The sequence below is a fragment of the Salvelinus namaycush genome, chromosome 9 (genome assembly GCF_016432855.1).
Source record: "Salvelinus namaycush isolate Seneca chromosome 9, SaNama_1.0, whole genome shotgun sequence".
NCBI classification, from domain to species: Eukaryota; Metazoa; Chordata; class Actinopteri; order Salmoniformes; family Salmonidae; genus Salvelinus; species Salvelinus namaycush.
The window spans coordinates 18,524,729-18,538,832 of NC_052315.1; the positions used below are offsets into that span (position 1 = coordinate 18,524,729).

Here is a 14,104-nt window from a genome sequence, read left to right on the forward strand (position 1 = left end):
TGGCTCAGAGTTAGACTTGATCAGGAAAAACTCCTGGTCCTAGTAATGCTGTTTCACAATATCTTCTCAGAAGTGTGTATTAATGGCTGTGTTTGAGTGCATATCATCTGTCTAAAGAAGCTTCTTCTCCCCAGGTGTTTGTGTATTCTAGGCCCACTATGATCAAAGTTTTAGTCTCATCTGGCGCCCAACAGACCTTTTCCTGGTGCTGCTGATACTGGGAACCATGTCCTTCACTCTCTTCAGGAGCTTGGTGAGCCAGCAGGGCCTGAATACACACTCAATAAACACTCAAAAATAAAACATCAGAAATAAAATGTTATTAGGATTGGTTCAGCGCACCAATTTTAGTACAGCCTAAAGAGTCAATGCATATATAAGTGATTCCCTCATGTGCCACCTGTCTTTGTAGTAGATAATGATTTGTTTATGATACATAGATTATGTGCAACATCTTCTGTGCTGATTCAGTCATGTCATATGGGTGGTCTCATATGACACTTCCCTCGCAAAAAGCCGCTTGAAGATGATTTGTCTGATTTGTGGGAAAATGTACCTACTTATTATGTTTTAATGTGATTTTCATTCAATACTTGTTCTCTATCACGTTCTCCTGTGACCAGACAGGGTTTGTATTACAATAACTGATCCTACAGATGAGTAGTTTATAAAGTACTCTTGCCTAGAGGATCATGTTGTAACCTTCCTCGTGTGTGTGTGTGTGGGGGTGGGGGGGTAGCTCTTGACTCCCCTCTAGAGGCCTGTTCTGTCTACCTTGGCCAGTATGAGCCATATCTGAAGGACCCGGTGGGCTACCCCAAGGTTATTTTGGGTATTCAGACACAGAGCATGCCTCTTTGCAGTTTCAGTGGCATCCCTTAATAGTCGCTAACCCACTTTGTTTTAAATAACAATGTAATAGCCACTCCATCCAGAGATCACTTGGAGTTGCCTTGAAGCCTGCACTCTCTCTCCTCTCTGTGTATCATTTACATTTACATTTAAGTCATTTAGCAGACGCTCTTATCCAGAGCGACTTACAAATTGGTGCATTCACCTTATGACATCCTTATGACATCCTTATGTGTATCTCATCATTACGCCACAATGAGAGGGCTGAGAGGCCAGGTTGGCTCATCGTCTCTTATTTGTTAGGTAAGAGAATGTGGTTGTGACTGGGCCGGTCTCAACGGCCGCCTGGGTTTACTTCAAAAGCTGGGTGTTTTGTTTTATTAGGGTTCTTAACGGAGTCAATATGTTATCTAAAGACCTTGTTGTGGCTACAGTCCAGGAACAATGGCAAAGCATTGATCAGGCAGGGAACGGCATGCTGAGAACTTGATAAGCTAATCCTCCTTCCCCTGAACCCCCCATCAGCAACACACTGGGTGGGAGGTGTGTGTGTATGCGTGCATGTGTGTATGCTCTAGCTAGCATGTGTGTGTCAAAGCATGTGTGTGCAATGCAGGTGTGTGTAGGGGCGGTGTGCATAGTGTTACCCTGCTTTTGCATTGATCAACCTTTTTAATCATTGATGGTGATCAACCACGGCAGACAGATGACCGGGCGCAGCACACAGACACTGCTCCAAGGACTGAAGGGCAACGTGTGATTGGCTCTCAGCCTCTGTGCTCAATTCATTAGGATTCATCAGGACCACATCCCTAGAACAAAAGCCACTGTTCAAAGGTATAATTTGATGCCATTACTTCAGCAGCTACCTGACTTTCAAGCTCCAAATATTTTCTGTTGAAGTGCAAGTGAGAGTCAATGTAATGACCTCTATTTGAACACTACAATTTGGTCCTCAGTGTGCATTGTGAAAGCACTTCAAGTGTGTGTGAGTGAGTGAGTGTTTGTGTGTTTATGCAGCCAGAAGCAGTATTATCTGTATTCTGTGTGAGTGCTTGTACTGCTGTAACGCTGTTAGTGCCCTAGCAAGGATGAAGATGTACTGCATTAATATCTATATTAATTCTCCATTGGAGTGTCAGAGCTGCACGGTGGAGCGGACCGGCTGGAATCACACGGAGGTCTCTGAGACACTTGTGATGTAATCCTATGATGTAATCCCTGTTGTAGATTCTGCACTTCCTGTTCTACATGCTGCCAATGCTGGGGGCCTTTGTCTATGGACTCAGTGCCTGGCTGCACCTGGATGCCTGATTGGACTGTGTTCGAGGCACTGCCCAGGTAAGATAAGGGGGACATTTGTGTTATTATGGGTTAATAACAAACTACAGTTCCCAGAATGCAACGTGCTCTACTTACATTTCTTCTTCTACATCCAGGACCTCTATACTACGCGGTGTCAGAGGAAGGCCCAAAAAATTGTCAAAGACTCCAGCCACCCAAGTCATAGACTGTTCTCTCTGCTGCCACACGGCAAGCAGTACCGTACCTCCAAGTCTAGGTTCAAAAGGCTCCACTGCTGCTACTCGCTGTTTATTATCTATGCATAGTCATTTTACCCCTACCTACATGTACATATTACTTCAATTACCTCGACTAACCTGTGCCCCTGCACATTGATTCTGTACTAGAGGTCGACCGATTAATCGGAATGGCCGATTAATTAGGGCCGATTTCAAGTTTTCATAACAATCGGTAATCTGCATTTTTGGACACCGATCATTACATTGCACTCCACGAGGAGACTGCGTGGCAGGCTGACTACCTGTTATGCGAGTGCAGCAAGGAGCCAAGGTAAGGTGCTAGCTAGCATTAAACGCATCTTATAAAAAACAATCAATCTTAACATAATCACTAGTTAACTACACATGGTTGATGATATTACTAGTTTATCTAGCTTGTCCTGCGTTGCATATAATCGGTGCCTGTTAATTTATCATTGAATCACAGCCTACTTCGCCAAGCGGGTGATTTAACAAGCGCATTCGCGAAAAAAGCACTGTCGTTGCACCAATGAGTACCTAACCATAAACATCAACGCCTTTCTTAAAATCAAAACACAAGTATATATTTTTAAACCTGCATATTTAGTTAATATTGTCCGCTGACATGAATTTCATATAACTAGGGAAATTGTGTCACTTCTCTTGCGTCCTGTGCAACAGAGTCAGGGTATATGTAGCAGTTTGGGATGCCTGGCTTGTTGTGTCACGATCGTCTTCGGGAGAAAGAGAGGAGGTCCGAGGCGCAGCGTGAAGTGAATACATTCTTCTATTTATTTAAGAACACTAACCAAACTAATACAAAACAACAAAACGAACGTAACGCTATATATAACAGTGCAGACACAGGCAACTAACACATAGACAATCACCCACACCCACAATGACAAAACAGGCTACATAAATATGGTTCCCAATCAGAGACAACGACTAACACCTGCCTCTGATTGAGAACCATATCAGGCCAAACACAGAAACAGACAAACTAGACATACAACATAGAATGCCCACTCAGATCACACCCTGACCAAACAAAACATATAAACATACAAAGCAAACTATGGTCAGGGCGTAACAGTACCCCCCCCCCCTCCGGCCACTCCGGCCGCAAAACCTGAACCTATAGGGGAGGGTCTGGGTGGGCATCTGTCCGCGGTGGCGGCTCTGGCGCTGGATGTGGACCCCACTCCACCATAGTCTTAGTCCACTTTATTGGCGTCCTTTGAGCCGCGACCCTGAGGCAGCTCCGGACTGAGGGGCAGCTCCGGACTGGCGGGCAGCTCAGGACTGGCGGGCGGCTCTGGCAGCTCCGGACTGAGGGGCAGCTCAGGACTGGCGGGCGGCTCTGGCAGCTCCTGACTGGCGGGCGGCTCTGGCAGCTCCTGACTGGCGGGCGGCTCTGGTAGCTCCTGACTGGCGGGCGGCTCTGGCAGCTCCTGACTGGCGGGCGGCTCTGGCAGCTCCTGACTGGCGGGCGGCTCTGGCAGCTCCGGACTGAGGGGCAGCTCCTGACTGGCGGGCGGCTCTGGCAGCTCCTGACTGGCGGGCGGCTCTGGCAGCTCCTGACTGGCGGGCGGCTCTGGCAGCTCCTGACTGGCGGGCGGCTCTGGCAGCTCCTGACTGGCGGGCGGCTCTGGCAGCACCTGACTGGCAGGCGGCTCTGACGGCTCAGGACAGACGGGCGGCTCAGGCGGTGCTGGACAGACGGGAGACCCTGGCGGCGCTGGACAGATGGAAGACTCAGGTGGCGCTGGACAGACGGGAGCACCTGTAGTGAGGAGACAGAGAGACAGCCTGGTGCGGGGGGCTGCCACCGGAGGGCTGGTGTGTGGAGGTGGCACCGGACAGACCGGACCATGGAGGCGCACTGCAGGTCTTGAGCACCGAACCTGTCTAACCCTACCAGGCTGAATGCTCCCCATAGCCAAGCCAGTGCGGCGAGGTGGAATAGGCCGCACTGGGCTGTGCTGGCGAACCGGGGACACCATACGTAGGGCTGGTGCCATGTACCCCGGCCCGAGGAGACGCACTGGAGACCAAATGCGTTGAGCCGGCTTCATGGCACCTGGCTCGATGCCCACTCTAGCCCGGCCGATACGAGGTGCTGCTATGTACCGCACTGGGCTATGCCTGCTCACCGGGGACACCGTGCACCTCACGGCATAACACGGTGCCTGCCCGGTCCCTCTCTCTCCAAGGTAAGCACGGGGAGTTGGCTCAGGTCTCCTACCTGGCTTAGCCACACTCCCCGTGTGCCCCCCCAAGAAATTTTTGGGGCTGCCTCTCTGGCTTCCAGCCGCGCTTACGTGCAGCCTCCTCATACCACCGCCTCTCCGCTTTCGCTGCCTCCAGCTCAGCTTTGGGGCGGCGATATTCACCAACCTGAGTCCAAGGTCCCTTGCCGTCCAGAATCTCCTCCCAGGTCCAGGAGTCCTCCGATCGCTGCTGCTGCTGCTGCTGCTGCTGCTGCTGTCTGTTACCACGCTGCTTGTTTTTTTTTTGGTGGGTGATTCTGTCTTCCGTGTCAGTGTTTGTCGCCACACGGTACTGTTTCGTTTGTTCACATCGTTTATTGTTTTGTTTAGTGTTCTGAGTTTAAATAAAAACATTATCATGAACACTTACCACGCTGCGTATTTGTCCTCCGATCCTTATCGCTTCTCCTCGTCAGAAGAGGAGGACGACAGCCGTGACACGTTGCGAACTGTGAGGACTATTTCTTCCTTACAAAGACAGCCAACTTCGCCAAACTTCGCCAAACGGGGGATGATTTAACAAAGCGCATTTGTGAAAAAAGCATAATCGTTGCACGAATGTACCTAACCATAAACATCAATGCCTTTCTTAAAATCAATACACAAAAGTATATATTTTTAAACCTGCATATTTAGTTAAAATAAATTCATGTTAGCAGGCAATATTAAACTAGGGAAATTCTGTCACTTCTCTTGCGTTCATTGTACGCAGAGTCAGGGTATATGCAACAGTTTGGGCCGCCTGGCTCGTTGTGAACTAATTTGCCAGAATTTTACGTAATTATGACATAACATTGAAGGTTGTGCAATATTTAGACTTATGGATGTCACCCGTTAGATAAAATACGGAACGGTTCCGTATTTCACTGAAAGAATAAACGTTTTATTTTCGAAATGATAGTTTCCGGATTTGACCATATTAATTACCTAAGGCTCGTATTTCTGTGTGTTATTATGTTATAATTAAGTCTATGAATTGATATTTGATAGAGCAGTCTGACTGAGCGGTGGTAGGCAGCAGCAGGCTTGTAAGCATTCATTCAAACAGCACTTTCGTGTGTTTGCCAGCAGCTCTTCGCAATGCTTCAAGCATTGCGCTGTTTATGACTTCAAGCCTATCAACCGCCCGAGATTAGGCTGGTGTAACCGATGTGAAATGGCTAGCTAGTTAGCGGGGTGCGCGCTATTAGCGTTTCAATCGGTGACGTCACTCGCTCTGAGACCTTGTTCCCCTTGCAGAGGGCCGTGACTTTTGTGGAGCGATGGGTAACGATGCTTCGAGGGTGGCTGTTGTCGATGTGTTCCTGGTTCGAGCCCAGGTAGGACCGAGGAGAGGGACGGAAGCTATACTGTTACACTGGCAATACTAAAGTGCCTATAAGAACATCCAATAGTCAAAGGTATATGAAATACAAATGGTAGAGAGAGAAATAGTCCTATAATAACGACAACCTAAAACTTCTTACCTGTAAATATTGAAGACTCATGTTAAAAGGAACCACCAGCTTTCACATGTTCTCATGTTCTGAGCAAGGAACTTAAACGTTAGCTTTTTTACATGGCACATATTGCACTTACTTTCTTCTCCAACACTTTGTTTTTGCATTATTTAAACCAAATTGAACATGTTTCATTATTTATTTGAGGCTAAATTGATTTGATTGATGTATTATATTAAGTTAAAATAAGTGTTCATTCAGTATTGTTGTAATTGTCATTATTACAAATAAAAAATGTTTAAAAAAAAAATGTGTCCGATTAATCAGTATCGGCTTTTTTTGGTCCTCCAATAATCGGTGTCTGTATCGGCGTTGAAAAATAGTAACCTCTATTCTGTACCGGTACCCCCTGTATATAGCCTCATTGTCATTTCATTGCGTTACTTTCTTTACTTTAGTTTATTTAGTCAATCACTTCTTAACTCTTATTTTCTTAACTGCATTGTTGGTTAAGGGCTTGTAAGTAAGCATTTCACGGTAAGGTCTACTACACTTGTTGTATTCGGCGCATGTGACAAATAACATTTTATTTTATTTGATTCTACATATTGCTATTATTAGCCATAATAGAATAGGATGAATCACTTTAGAGTGACTAGAGCCCCTGAAAGTTCAAACTGTGTATATTATGCTCAGCATTAGTTTCAAGTTTTATTAGTCGTATGTAAGGGATACAGTTGGTATACACTGTTCAATTAAATTCTTACTTGTAGGTTCCTTCTTGACAATGCAACAACAATAATAAATTATAAAAGATAAGGATATGAACATAAAGTTAATGGCTCAGTAGATTAGAATAGTGAAAGTATAGCTCCCAGTGCTACCACTATCGCAAGTTCTCATATAAATATTTTATTATATCCAGCTTTAATAAGGCCTCTTCATGGCGTACGTGTTCATAATAATAACCAGTCAGCCCCATCCTACGGAGACCTATTTCCTGTCATCAGGAGGTTGAATTTCCTCTCCATGCTGGACTCATAGAGGCAGTCATCAAACAAGAAGCAGTGATCAAAGGCCAGTACTGTATAGACTCGTCTGCAGCCCCTACTATCCCTCTCAACCCGGGGGAAGGCCTGCCTCGGGGATTCAGCATTTCTAATCAAAAGACTCCTGTGAACGGAGCAGGGCACCAGAGTCTTCTCTCTGGGGTCGTGCTGTACTGTACATCGCTAGCTGCAGATACTAATGGCTGTTGCACTGGCTCAAAGTAGAGTAAAGTATGGGATTTAAAGCTATTAAATCAAACCTTTTGTGTGAGAACACTTGAATATCAACACTTGAAAATTAGCGGTCAGCTGTAAATAAATGTATTGGCTAGTTATGCGAGTGAACAAGAATTACACTAGTATGTGGACACCCCTTCAAATTAGTGTATTGGCTATTTCAGCCACACTTCGTTGCTGACAGGTGTGTAAAATCAGGCACACAGCCATGCAATCTCCATAGACAAACATTGTCAGTAGAATGGCACGTACTGAAGAGCTCAGTGACTTTCAACATGGCACCATCATAGGATGCCACATTTACAACAAGTCAGTTCCTCACATGTCTGCCCTGGTCAACTGTAAGTGCTGTTATTGTGAAGTGGAAACATCTAGGAGCAACAACGGCTCAGCCGCAAAGTGGTAGGCCACACAAGCTAAAAAAAAATTTTTTTAAAAAAAATTGTCTGTCCTCGCTTGTAACACTCACTACCGAGTTCCAGTTCAGGCTCCTTTGTTCCAGTGAAGGGAAATCTTAACGCTACAGCATACAATGACATTCTAGACAATTCTGTTGCTTCCAACTTTGTGGCAACAGTTTGGGGAAGGCCCTTTCCTATTTCAGCATGACATTGCCCCCGTGCACAAAGCGAGGTCCATACAGAAATGGTTTGTTGAGATCATTGTGGAAGAACTTGACTGGCCTGCTCAATCTCATCGAACACCTTTGAGATGAATTGGAATGCCAACTGCGAGCCATGCCTAATCGCCCAACATCAGTGCCCGATTTCACCAATGCTCTTGTGGCTAAAATGGAAGCAAGTCCCGGCAGCAATGCTCCAACATCTAGTGAAAAGCCTTCCCAGAAGAGTGGAGGCTGTTATAGCAGCAAAGTTTTTTTTTGGAATGAGATGTTTGATGAGCAGGTGTCCACATATTTTTGGCCATGTAGTGTATGTTAGTTACATCTAGGGATTCAACACCAATATGTGTTCTATTGGGAAGTGAGTAGTAGTATTTGTCTGACAATGGATCTTCCTAAAAATATTTGCTGAGTGACATGACTGAATAACCCAACACCTTTGTTTGGAATAACCACAAACGTTCCTCTCTCCCTCACAGTGCCAGTGGGCCCACATCGGGGCATCCCTCCACCCACGTACTGTGGTCCCATTCCAGATCCTAGGCAAGTCCTTCCTGGCTGTCCTGGCAGCCAACCTACTGTACGGTGTATGTTTCATGATTAACGACTCATGGTGTAATTGTAATAACATACAATAACTCAAGTTCTTTTGTTCACCTGACCTAGAATTCCTCACAATCAAATTCAGACCGTATTATTTCCCAAGAGAACTCTCCTCGGTTATCGTCACAGCCATGTATATCGGATACCAAGACGGCCATCGAGGAACTTCACTGGACTTTATGCAAACTGGAAACCATATATCCTGAGGCTGCATTTACTGTAGCTGGGGACTTTAACAAAGCTAATTTGAGAACAAGGCTATCAGCATATCGATTGCAGTACACGATCGAGTAAGATGCTCGACAATTGCTACTCTAACTTCCACGATGCATGCAAGGCCCTCCCCCGCCATCCTTTTGGCAAATCCGACCATGACTCCATCTTGTTGCTCCCCTCCTATAGGCAGAAACTAAAACAGGAAACGCCCGTGCTTAGGTCTATCCAACGCTGGTCTGACTAATCGGAAATATGGCTGAATACAAACAGTGTAGTTATTCCCTCCAAAAGGCAATCAAACAAGCAAAGCGTCAGTATAGAGAAAAAGTGGAGTCGTAATTCAACGGCGCAAACACGAGACGTATGTGGCAGGGTCTACAGACAATCACGGATTACAAAAAGAAAACCAGCCCCGTCGTGGACATCGACGAATTGCTTCCAGACAAATTAAACTTCTTTGCACGCTTTGAGGACAATACAGTGCCACCGACGCGGGCTTTCCTTCTCCGTGGCCGACGTGAGTAAAACATTTAAACGTGTTAACCCTCGAAAGGCTGCCGTCCCAGACTGCATCCCAATGGTGTTGAATGCTAAGCTGTAGTCAATGAACAGCATTCTTACATAGGTATTCCTCTTGTCCTGATGGGATAGGGCAGTGTGCAGGCGATTGCATCGTATCACCGCCTGGTACGGCAACTGCACCGCCCAAAACCGCAGGGCTCTCCAGTGTGTGGTGCGGTCTGCACAGAGCATGCGCAGACCAGCTGGCTGGTGTGTTTACGGACATATTCAATCAATCCCTATCCCAGTCTGCTGTACCCACATGCTTCAAGATAGCCTCCATTGTCCTGTTCCCAAGAAAGCTAAGGTAACTGAACTAAATTACTATCGCCCCGTAGTGCTCACTTCTGTCATCATGAGGTGCTTTGAGAGACTAGTCAAGGATCATATCACCTACACCCTAACTGTCACCCTAGACCCACTCCAATTTGCTTACCACCCCAATAGGTCCACAGACGATGCAATCGCCATCATACTGCACACTGCCCTATACTATCAGGACAAGAGGAATACCTATGTAATAATGCTGTTCATTGACTTTAGCCCAGCATTCAACACCATAGTACCCGCCAAACTCATCATTAAGCTTGAGACCCTGGGTCTCAACCCCACCCTGTGCAACTGGGTCCTGGACTTCCTGATGGGCCGCCCCCAGGTGGGGAAGGTAGGAAACAACATCTCCACTCCGCTGATCCTCAACACTGGGGCCCCTCAAGGGTACGTTCTCAGCCCCCTCCTGTACTCCCTGTTCACCCACGACTGCGTGGCCGTGCACGCCTCCAACTCAATCAAGTTTACAGACAACACTACAGTGGAAGGCTTGATTACCAACAACGACGTGACAGCCTACAGGGAGGAGGTGAGGGCCCTCGGAGTGTGGTGTCAGGAAAATAACCTCTCACTCAATGTCAGCAAAACAAAGGATTGTGGACTTCAGAAAACAGCAGAGGGAAAAGGTGGAAAGCTTCAAGTTCCTGACGATCTGAAATGGTCCACCCACACAGACAGTGTTGGGAAGAAGGCACAATAGCACCTCTTCAACCTCAGGAGGCTGAAGAAATTTGGCTTGGCCCCTAAAATTCAGAAACTTTTACAGATGCACAAATGAGAGGATCCTGTCAGGCTGTTTCACCGCCTGCAACCTCAGGGCTCTCCAGAGGGTGGTGCATTCTGCCCAACGCATCACCGGGGGCAAACTACCTGCCCTCCAGGACACATACAGCACCCGATGTCACAGGAAGGCCCAAAAGATCATCAAGGATATCATCCACCCGAGCCACAGCCTGTTCAACCCGCTATCATCCAGAAGGCGAGGTCAGTACAGGTGCATCAAAGCTGGGACCGAGACACTGAAAAACAGCTTCTATCTCAAGGCCATCAGACTGTAAATAGTCATCACTAGCCGACTACCACCCGGTTACGCAAACCTGCACCAGAGCGGCTGCTGCCCTATATACACATAGACTTGGAATCACTGGCGACTGTCACGCCCTGACCTTAGTTATCTTTGTTTTCTTTATTATTTTGGTTAGGTCAGGGTGTGACGAGGGTGGCATGTGTGTTTTTTCTTGTCTAGGGGTTTTATATATCTATGGGGTTTTGGTATTGTATAGGGTTTATGTATGTCTAGGTGTGTGTAGTTAGTCTAGGCATATGTTGGTCTATGGTGGCCTAGATTGGTTCCCAATCAGAGGCAGCTGTTTATCGTTGTCTCTGATTGGGGACCCTATTTAGGTTGCCATTTTCCAGTTTAGTTTGTGGGTTATTGTCTTTGTGAAGTTGCATGTATGCACTCTTTGTTTATAGCAGTCACGTTCGTTTTGTTAGTTTGTTTAGTGTTCTTCGTGTTTATTCGTCGTTCATTAAAAGTATGTATTCACATCACGCTGCGCTTTGGTCTCCTCACTACAACGATCGTGACAGCGACATTAATAATGGAACACTTGTCACTTTAATAACGTTTAAATAATTTTTACATACTGCTTTACTCATCTCATATGTATGTACTGTATTTTAGTCAATGCCATTCCGACATTGCTCTATCTAATATTTATATATTTCTTAATTCCATTCCTTTACTTTTAGATTTGTGTGTATTGTTGTGAATTGTTAGATACTACTGCACTGTTGGAGCTAGGAACACAAGCATTTCGCTACACCAGCAATAACATCTGCTAAAAATTTGATTCATTTCAAACAGTTATTCTAGTGTCAAGATATACTACAAAGTGTAAATAGGATAATTTTGCTCATAAAATCAGTCTTTGGAACATCCGTGCGTCACAACGGGTAAATGGAGGTTGATTTGACAATGTACATTTGCCCACTAACATGGGATTGATTGCTCTCTATCCAATAGCAAGACAAAACTGCCCAACAGCCCGACTTTGTTTACATAAGACAGCACGTTCCATATTTTTTACTTGAGAAAAACTGCACCAAACAACTTAGTTATATGTAAAACTGTGCAACTTAAAAATCCTCTACAAAAATGTCTAAATAAATCACAGATTTCTTGAGTTAACAGAGATTCTGGGGATTTTGTGGAAGTGAAATAAGCTTCCGTGTCTACAGTGTCTCATGGGGAACAAACATCATTCACCAAACGCAGAATCGATTAGGCAGCATATGTCCAAGACTGAAATCTTGTTTTTCTAATGAGCAGAATCGCCCAATCGGCATGTCCACTGGCTCTTTAAGTGAGACTGCTTATCACAGCGTCACCTATAGGTCAGTTGGTACAATTCTTAGATAAAAAAATTATAATAATAAGTTTGACAGCTTCGATGTGAACCCCTAAATATGGGTGAAGTAGGCAAAAATGTCATTTTTCGGACATCAGACCTGCTTAATTCTCACTTGAAACATAGTTTTTGTGTTTAATAGGCTAAATTACACATTCTGTTCACATCTGACTCCAGTGATCTGTTCTGCAATTTGGAGTTTATGACATTTCAGATTTAGATATCATTTTTCACTAAGTCGTTTTGAGGTAGTGAACAATTTTTTCTTAAGGGTGGCTTTAGTGTAGCTTAATTTATTGTGAGAAGTAATTGTGACGACGCTCCCACTCTGTCTGCCGTATTCTCTCTTTGCTCTTGTTTTCCTTATTAGGATGTCGGCGGGCGGAGCTGGTAGAGTCGTCAGCAACATACCTGGGCCCGGGTGTGTCCCGGGATAAATACACCTCTTCCCCATTCATTGAGGATACTCTCCCCATGCAGACACACTGTTAGATTTTGGTTGTGGCATTTTTGTGGCCGTTTTGTTTGTTTGCTTTGGCACCTTTCAACACCCCTCATTATCACATTTATGCACGCGACCACTCACACTACTGATTACTGACTACACACACCATAGTTCATTGTATTTACGTTACTTCAGTTAATAAATCTATTTTTGTTATTCCTAATCTCCACGTTGTCTCCCTTGTTACGGACTTCGAGCCGGTCCGTGACATAATTGGTAGCTCAGAGTAGCTTCCCCAACACTGACAAAGAGGAGTATGTGTATCATACAGGACACCATGTTTTTCTTAGGCCGGGGACACCTCCATTGCACTATACTGCAGAGGCAGAGAGTGAGACAGAAACAGGCTCCACTTTCCCCGCAGCCGTTAGTTCATACAAACACAGAGCTGTTGGCAAACAAACCATTTTCTCCCCTTTTCATTAGAAACAAATGCAGCAGCCTGGTACGGTACGAAGAAATACCACCTAAACTCACTCCAGTGTGTCATCCTTAGACATACACACGCACATATACACACACACGCCATAAACATACACAGGCTAATCTAATTCCTTCTCCCTCAGCAGCTTTACATGCTGATGTATCGTAATGAAGAAGGAAACGCCCTGCTTGCACATGCAGTCTGTGTGACAGACCTTCTATATGAAATCCGGCCCCTTTCACAACAGCTCCATCCATATGATGGAAGTGGAGGAGCCACTGGGAATATGTGCAGATGTCTGCTCAGTTGTGCAGCCTGAGACCCCAGGAGAGTTGCGATCTGCCTTTAGCTCGATTGCTGAACACTGCAGCTACATACGACACAAGCAGCCCAATTCTGATGTTTTTTCCACTAATTGGTCTTTTGATCAATCACATCAGATCTTCTTACATTACATATTTTTCAGATCTGATCTGATTGGTCAAAAGACCAATTAGTGGAGAAAAGATCAGAATTGGGCTGCCTGTATCAACACAGCCTATAGCAATTCACACTGCTGGCAGACTGAGGCGGTATCAATATTAGTGGGTGTGAAGAGGACAGAGGGCATGATGGTCAGATGATGTAAGCTGCAGGGGTGTAGTGCTGCTGGAGCGCGGAGGAGCAACACTCCCTCAATTCTTTTCAATTTGAGAATACATGTATTCCATGAAAAACAATAGAATGAAAATCCAAATAAATATGTATAGCAGTCTAGAGGTAGTTAAATGGTGGTTTCTTCCCTGTCTATTCTCTGGCAGTGGCGACAATGATGAAGAACTAATGGCTGTGTGTGTGCACTGTTGAAGCACGTCAAAGGCTTCATCACTATAGCCAATCAGAATGCTGAAAAAAAATCTAAATTCACTGTGTCTGCCTGGATGTTCATAAATCTTCATGGACCCCTTTTGCGCAGTGGAACCCAGAAGGATATGTGACCACTTGGTTACAGCGACACAGTTCTGCCGAGGAAACCCAAACCAGAGTGGCCACCGC

At 45.4% G+C, this 14,104-nt stretch overlaps 1 pseudogene; it reads left to right on the plus strand.

Moving 5' to 3' along the window:
- Positions 1 to 14,104, plus strand: part of LOC120053180 — a 72,383-nt pseudogene that overhangs the window by 33,982 nt on the left and 24,297 nt on the right.